Source organism: Andrena cerasifolii, chromosome 16 (genome assembly GCF_050908995.1).
Source record: "Andrena cerasifolii isolate SP2316 chromosome 16, iyAndCera1_principal, whole genome shotgun sequence".
In the NCBI taxonomy this organism is placed as follows: Eukaryota; Metazoa; Arthropoda; class Insecta; order Hymenoptera; family Andrenidae; genus Andrena; species Andrena cerasifolii.
The window spans coordinates 1,924,269-1,933,673 of NC_135133.1; positions in this window are offsets into that span (position 1 = coordinate 1,924,269).

The following is a 9,405-nucleotide window of genomic DNA, read 5'->3' on the forward strand; positions in this document are numbered from 1 at the left end:
CTAATATAATTGATCATAGTAAATGAAATAAGTATTTTACTTGCAGAAATGAAGTAAATAAATTATAACAGTATTCAGTCTCTCTTAAGGAACAATACTCCCCTCCAAAAAAAAAACTAGTAAATTTTTACACAATTCCACCATACCACCGCAAAAACTTTTCTAAAAACATTGTTGCCGTACCGTGAAACACTTGAAAATCATTTTCTAAAGTAAGACCCCTCTTAAGTTCGAAATAATACAAGTTTTACTATGAGGAATTTGAAATTCAATTCACCTAAAAATTACTATGTAATCTTTGTAACGAAATGATCGAAAGGTCACAAAGTGGCTGTGAAATTTTCATCTCGCACATTTTCTAGTGATTGGTCACGTTATCCTTGTATTAGTACGACAGGCAGCCGTTAACCTTGAGGTTTCTGTTAACCAGGTAGGCCCATATTTAGAACTGCATTGAAACGAAAGCCGATGAACCGGTTCTACGTACAGTGGCGGCCATATGTGTACTTATGTACACCCTTTAAAACAGAATAACTTTTTTAAAGTTGGAGCAAACGACTTGAGTTTTTTTGAGCAGGTACAAGGATCAGTTTACTGTTTAGTTGAACTGTTTAGTTAGCGTTTTGAAAAAAATTGCAATTGGTCGGAATACCGAAGAAAATACGGAAGCTCGTTTTTTTTCATTTTTTTTTATCTGAGCCTGTAATAAAAATTTAAAAATCCCGTTTGTAGATTTAAGTAAGTTGTACACATGCTGCAAATTTCAGCAAAATCGGTTAACGTAGCTATGAGCTACAAACAGTTAAAAGTGGTGAAAATCACATTTCGACAGTTTTCGGTTGAAAACTGTGATTTCAGCATGCATAGGGGAGAGTCATACAGTTCCGGCCACTTTCAGTTTTTGCACTGTAACTTGGGCAACTGCTGGTAAAAATCAAATTTCAAAGAAGTAATTTGTAGTGCAAATAGTGCTTAATAAGAGGGGACAACTCGTTTTTCTCAAATTTTATCATAAAGATTAATAATTCGCCGGAATAAAAAAGTTGTTATACCACCTTATAGTCGTCCAGTAGCGGCCAACTACTTAAGTAGTTAGTAGATTGTAAGGTCTAAGTAATTAATAATGTTAGTCAAAATGTTTGCAATTAGAAAAAAAATATTTAAGCACGTCTACAAATGTCACATGTAAAATGATCGATATTTTCTTGGTCTGTGCACTCCACGTGAGCCCACCCCTCGCATTTGATGCACTGCACCCAATCTTCGTTGAACGATTCTTTGCAAATTTTGCACTCAGTGATTTGTTCATCAAAACCTAGGTTAACCCTTTCGACCTGACATTTTTTTACCCGGTTTTTATTATATTTTCTTGCAGAACTCGATTGTACTAAGTGGCGGATAGGTACTGATCAAATTTGAAAGTTGTATGCCAATTTTAAAAATTGGGGTACATTTGTCCCAGCAGTTTTTTTTTTTTTTTTGAGTGGGACGTACATGACCCGGAAAAGTTAAACACGGTTAAACACTTGCGATCTTCTGTAGATATGTTATATAATGTATTTTTATTACATATAGATATATTATACATACATATTATCAACGAATTTATAACATTATTATGTGTTACTGCTTGTGATAAAGAAACAAGAACAAAGTATGAAAATACCTAGTGGGACATATGTATGCGACCCGAAAACGCATAGCCACTACTTTATGCTCAATAAGATAAATAAAAACATAATAATGTAAACACTTTTAAGCAAAACATTCTTATCATATCCACTATAAACTGAAAGGTTACGATAAACAATTTCAGAAAAATGAAATCTCGTGTATATATCACGAGATTTCTATAATTGCGACTCTGCAGCTAGACATCCTGCCAAAATAAAACTTATCCATCTCGTTACTACGTTTGCTTATTCTCATGATTGCCAATCAAAGATAGTAGTATATAATCAGACTAACTGAAAAACAATAAAACAACGCACATATGTGGCAATATTGTTCCACAGATGATCACAAACATTCACTGGGACATAGTATCCCCAGAGGGCCGAAAGGGTTAAGTTTATTTTAGTTTAGTTTAGTCTAATTTTGTCCTATAGTATCATTTTCAAAGCCGCATTCACATCGTTTTGCGTCCATTTTCTTTTTTTTCGGTTTAATTTCTGACATTTTTCTGCAGAAAAACAAAGAAAAATCTATGGATTATAATTATAGGTGAGAATAAAAAATAATTGGCCAATACTGGACGACTTAGAGTTGGACAAAATGTAATCTAATTACAAATTACAAAGTACGATTAAACTGTAATTGTGTAATTTATTACACATTATTTTCTGTAATCGTTCGTTTACATAGTTGACAAAACCAAATGGTCAACTACCTAAATTAACAATCACAGAAAATAATGTGTAATCAATTACACAATTACAGTTTAATCATAATTTATAATTTGTAAATAGATTACATTGTGCCCAACTCTGCGGGTACTGCACGATAAGCACGTGGACAAAGTTTTAGGAAAATCAGGGCATTTATGTATAGTTAATAGTCTAAAAATAATATACGTAATATGACAAAATTATTTACTTACCTGAGAAATAAGAAATCAGCTATGAAATAGTCCAATACTTTTCTCAACACCTGCATGAAAGGTGTTTTTGATAGTCTGCTGCGCGATTCGCAAAAAAAATACACACGATGGATAACGATTAGTCGAACAAATGCATCTTCGTACCACAGGGTAACGCCAAACTCCAGTCTCCTTGGGAGCAAAGTAAAAAATTGCGAATACGCATGCGCGTAAGGTCTTTTTCCCTTGGGAGAAAAGTAGAAAACGCGATTACGTCTGAAATCGGTCATTTTCCTCAAAACACCCATTTTCATGCAGGTGTTAAAAAAATATAACTTTTGTCGTGCGAACCACCAAAGTCAACGATAACTGCTTAGAACTCTGGTAATACTGAAAGGAAAAGAACGTCGCCGGAATACGTTGCTACGGACTCTAGTATTTATTTATTTTTCCATCGATAGTGCAGTTAATTATCATTAGAAGCGAGATCTAGCTTTCGCCGTATGACTCTCCCCTACAACTTACTGAAATCTACAAACGGGATTTTTAAAGTTTCATTACCAGCTGATGTCAGATAAAAGAGTTGAAAAACCGATCAATATTCTAAGCTATTCCAACCAATTGTAATTTTTTTCAAAACGTTTAAACGCGTCAACTGGTAAACTAATCCTTCTAGCTTCTTAAAAAAATCAAGTCGTTTGCTTCAACATTAAAAAAGTTATTCTGATTTAAAGGGTGTACGTATCTACGGGGCCGCCACTGTAGGTTCTATCCTATCGAGGTTCGCCTTACGACGCACAGTGGTTCAGAGGCGGAAAAAAGTCAAAAAATCATGTCACAATTTCGTATTGCTTTTTTAGGTATGTTTTTTCATCGGTTACGTATCGATCATTTCCTCTCACTTAGCCTCTAAAACCGATTGCAAGTGCGGAAAAACTCGCACTAAAGAAGTATGGCCAAAATTTCTACAAATCACTAAGTGGACCTGTTTTTTCCGGAGTAGTTTTATTACTCATTTTTACATAGTGTAGAGCAAAAAGAAGTAGAATTGAAACTGTTGTCAGAATATAACAATATCTCAAAGAATACCGAGGTGTTTTAGAAATCACCATTTTTTTCAGGTACCTCCGTCTACCTCCGCAACGAAACTGGAGAGGTTTGAAAGTACATATTTTGAGGTACAATTCCCATTAAAAAATTTCACCGTCCATCACCGTCTGTACCGTATGCAAACGTTTTTGTAAGTTTTTTTTTCGTAAAAAAAGGTTAATACCTAATTGCTACTGTTGACCGTCGATCCCTCTTGTGGGTGTCGCCTTTCAATAGAAAACTTTGCGCTGATTCCGAATATATACCATGTTCCTATACCTAAAATAAACGATTCGTGCGTTTTTTGGCCAAAAACCATGAAAAATCACGTTTTTTTCACATATTTTGCGATATTGAGCAGTTTTCTTCTGCCTCCATGTAATTTTGTCCAATAGAATAGTTGTATAGAATTAAAATATGCGTTTTTTTTATTTTTTTAAATTTATTTTTAACTGTCTAAACATTGTACAAGTACAAAATCCGTTCAAAAAACGAATATTGACAGTTAAAAATAAATTTAAAAAATTTAAAAAAACGCATATTTTAATTCTATACAACTTTTCTATTGGACAAAATTACACGGAGGCAGAAGAAAACTGCTCAATATCGCAAAATATGTGAAAAAACGTGATTTTTCATGGTTTTTGGCCAAAAAACACATGAATCGTTTATTTTAGGTATAGGAACATGGTATATATTCGGAATCAGCGCAAAATTTTCTATAAGAATACATAGAGAACCCATTTTTTTCCAAAATTTCCCATTTTGGAACCACTGTGCGACGCTCCTTGATATCAAAGAAGGATGTCTGTTATCGCTCCTGTCTTACACTTCTCCCTCTATACCCACATTGATAAATTAATGGAAGCTTGAGTCGTTCAGTGAAAGAATACCAAATTGGTCCAATCAGAGAAATCGAAAATGGCGCACTTTAGAACTCGATTTCAAAGGATTCCCCTATTTTCGTGAAACTTGATGCGATGAAACGTTGAAAGGAAGATATCAAGTGAACATATTTCCCCCCCTTTTCTTTGTGCAAAATTTCATGTAAATTTGGTAAAGTGCTTTGGCACGATGAAAGTAATTTTTCGTTCGTTTATTTTCTTTCCTTGGAAGAAAAGTGGTGTAGGTGATTCATTTGAAGAAAAGGTTACATAAATGTGTTCTGCTTTCACCTACCACTGGCACTATCGGTTCAGTAATAATAATTCGGTGTAACTGAAACAACGTGGCTAGTAGGCGCTACTTTTCCCTTGAATTTTTACCTCGCAAGAGGGAGCTGGAGACGCTGCGCGCGGTCAACGAACCGTCGAGGATTCCGTTCCGTCATCCTCATCCAACAAAATCCATCGTACGAACAGGCATCTCTTTCCTTTTTTCCAGTCTCGATCCAGTTTCTGCTCCTTTATGGGCCCCCTTTTCGCCTGCTGTGAAGCGTTTATGGAACCAGTCGACGGGCGAGATAGAATTGAAAGAAACTGGCTGGTGCTATCGCGTCGTGATATCGAAGGATGATTCATTAATAGTTTGGACGTCGAGCGTGACTGTCTCGTTTCACTCCTCCGTTACAAGCCATATTCATAAGTATTATATTATGCAATGTTTCGTGACGAGAAAAGCAGAGGCAGACATGATTATCCGCCATTTTTCGCGAGCACAGTATGATGTACAGTTCTATTTCCCTTTGTGTATAAAATGTTTGTAAGAGCATAGAATTTGTCACGCGAACACAGGACCACAATTTTGATCATAAAATTGGAATTGTCATATGAATGTTTAGACCTGCTGCATTTTAAATTACAAAATTAGGATATCGTAGCAGTGTGGTGTTATAATTTCCAGAAAGTGTACTAAATAGTTGCCTCTGGTTCGTAGGAAAAGTTTAAAAATCATTCGTTAATGTAGATTACGAAGTGAATTAGAAACGGAGTTTTCTGTGCAAGATCTGTTTTATTACAGGTTTTACGATTTTTATGAGAATATAGATATGATTTCTTTGCCCTTTTTCTATTCTTTGTTGGTGTGAGGTCATTTTCAATTAGAGGTGTCAATTTGGAGCCATGGGTTATTTCGAGAAGATTTGATTGGATTAGTTTTTTAAATGATTTTCGTTCTTATTGTCCCTTCTAGAAAAAAACATAGTCGTACATTTAAGAAACACACAATGTCTTTGCAATAATCTTGGAGGACTTGGAGATAATTATTTGTTGATAGTTGAAGATTCTGTGGAAAGAAAATAGTAAAGTGAAGGCGTTTTTCTCCCCGTATCTTGCACGAGATAGCAACTATTTCATATGAAGGATAAGCGAAAAAAAGGGAATGTCACAAAACAGTTTTATCGAAAAATTAAGTGTTTTATTCCAGTTCATTACATATCTGTTTTTAACCAGTAGGTATATCAAAACGGTAACGTTATTTTACGGAGGCATTTGAATTTTATAACCCTTTGTGATTCGATAGTTCTGTAGTCCCAAAGTTGCCACCAACAAAATATGCTATAAATCGCAAAATCGCGAAAAATGGACATTCCTCGTTTTTTCCCCTTACCCTTCATATAAGACTTACTTAGAAATATCATTAAGCGAAGTCGCTAAATATATTTCGGATTTTAGTACGCGATATAAATTCTTCTCATTTAACTTTGCCACATTTAAGAGTAATACCGACAATTTTCTACAAAAATGATATTTTTTCAATGTATAAATTAATTCAGCTTTGCAAATAATTTCTTGTGACCTTGTTTCCATAAAATGAGTTGGCGCCACAGGTGTAGCGTATGGTTTCTACACGCATCCTACGCCACGTGCGCATTTTAAGTTATCTGTGTCGTCAGATGTCCATGAAGCTATGTATTTTTCATTGGCCAATTAACTTAAACTTCCAGCTGATACAGAAGACAGAAGTGATAATATGTATTTGTACCATTATTCCTGTGTCATATATTCTGTTCACTCATTTGCATGGGTCGTTGCATTTTTTGATGCCACATGGCGTTGAAAGTATTAATCACCTTTGTTACTTTTATCGTCGCATTGCAATCACATTTGTAATGAAGGCGTTCAATCAGTGAATACAGCCTGCGCGGGGACGCTTATAGGCGTTCAGTGAATAGGGTAAGCAGGCCAGTAGATGGACGGTTTAGCGGATTCCGATGTAAACATCAAGGTGTTTCTTAGAAATATCTGCTGATTAGAAAAAAAAAATCAAAAGCCTTGCACGTAAAAATGTATAAATTTAAAGAAGAAAATTGCTGTAAGTAAAAAGTTAATGTATTTAAGCATAAAATGATGAAAATTCTCCTCATAGCCCGTATCACCAGTAGATGGACTATAGGGCTAGTAGATGGACAGTTTGGAACCAATAGATGGACGGGTGTCTGGCTAGACGAATAAAAGGCTTATTAGCTACAGTAGTGACCTAGATTAAAGCATTTTTTGTTAAAATATAGTTTATTTCATCAAAATTAAAAACGTATGCAGTCTTCATTGTCGGAAAACTGTGCAACAGGTTATGGCCCCAGAGTGCAAATAAAGTGAGATTATATCTATCCTGAAGTGATCAGACGTCATGGATCGTGTAGGACTGTCCCGATTTGACATGTAACCTTTTAAACATTTTCGTAATGGCACAAAGTAAAAATATATATCCATATAGTTATTTTTGATATTCTATGATCTATGTAGTTAATTTTTTCTTATGAAAAAAAGTGTTTTTAATTTTGTTTTAATTTATCAGAAGTATGTCTTTATTATATAATTAAATAAACTAAGAAAATGATGTCCTTACAAATGTGGTAAGCTTCTTTTTACATGTCCCACATTCTAACATAAAACGTCTCGTCAATATTGTGTGCTTATATAGTTTATTACTTTCTTTCATTTATTCTAATCAATAACATAATTTAACAGGGAATTATAAAATTTGACTAGTTACTTTAACAGATTCAATTATTAAATCCAGTGAAATTTCGCTGTTTCCATCTTCTTCGCTGTTTAGATTTGTTTCTTGTAGTATTAACGGATTACAAACTTTATTTACAGTACTGGATTTTCTTTGTGAAATTTCTTTTCATTTTCACTTCGTCAGGATGCATTGGAAAACCCATCCTGGCTTTATTTAAAATCCACTTTCAGCGGTTTTCTTCGCCTACGGTTAAAATAGGTTTTGGATCCATTTTACAATGTTCGGGAGTCTTCCCTGATAATTTGGGATGCACTGTTGATTTAGAAATTCTATTTGCTTTGACTGCTTTTCCCACACTCATTCCTCTTCTAATATTTTCTAAGGCTCTATCTATGTATATCATCATGTGCATATTGATACAAGGTATATCTTTTTTGTTGCTTGCCACCTAAATTAAAAGAAAAATAAGGTACCTACATACAAGTAAATGTGTAAACTTTTTGTTTATTAAAAAAAAACCGCTTCAAAAGGTTCAATTCTATTCTGTCCATCTACTGGGTTAGGTTAGAAAATCCATACCAGTACATGGACAGTCATTTTTATAAGTTCCATCGTTTTATTTTTCTTTGTTTACGCGTTTATTTATAAATTGTTATTATTTCAGTACAATCATCTATTACATACCTCTTCACAATACGTCCAAACACGTTTTTTATTAACTTGAAAGCACGAATACACTGAGCAATGGCTACTAAGAATCCAGCGACTAGCGCATACTGGCGTAAGACCGTATATATAAATACTTTTTCGCATCCAAAAAAGATTTCAATAAATATATTAATGTTTTATAAAACAACAAACGTTTTTTCTACAACATAAAAAACAATAATATAGATTAAAACTCTAGTTCTTTCAATATTAACGATTAACCAACGATTCGTCCATCTACTGGCCTGCTTACCCTATGGTTAACAAATGTGACTGGAGGATTTCCGCATACGGCCGTGCCCTCAGCGTTTTCACCTGTTACTTAGGGAGAACGCGGGATAATTCCGCTGTGTCGGGCAAAATGAAATTAATTAATTGTACTCGTACAAGAGCAGAGAAGAATGATACCAATTTAAATAGCTAATCGAAGAAACGTTTAAGACTTAATAAAAGTAAATAACATATGCCAAGAATCACTGCACAAATTAAAGTGAAATATAATTACTACCACTGCAATATAATTACAGTTTTGCATAAACAAAACTTAATTCGTTTACATACAGTGGCTCGCATTAATATTCGGACACTTTTTAAAATCGCATAACTTTTTTAGAATTGGTCCAAACAACTTGAGTTTTTTGAGAAGCTGGAAGGATTAGTTTTCTAACTGACGCGTTTCGTCGTTTAGAAAAAAAAAAAATGTATTTGGTTGGAATAGCGAAAAGAATAGTAAAGGTCGATTTTTAAACTTTTTTTGTGAGCTTGTAATGAAAATTCAAAAAACCCGTTTGTAGATTGCAGTAAGTTGTATACGTGCCTAAAATTTCATCAGAATCGGTAAACGTTGCTCCGAGCTACAAACGTTTAAATATCGCAGAATAAGGTCGAGAATCGCGAAAATTCCCGAAATCAGCGATTCTCGACCTTTACTAACCCTAACCCAGACCTTTACTATTCTTTTCGCTATTCCAACCAAATACATTTTTTTTCTAAACGACGAAACGCGTCAGTTAGAAAATTAATCCTTCCAGCTTCTCAAAAAAACTCAAGTTGTTTGGACCAATTCTAAAAAAGTTATGCGATTTTAAAAAGCGTCCGAATATTAATGCGAGCCACTGTATAAGCAC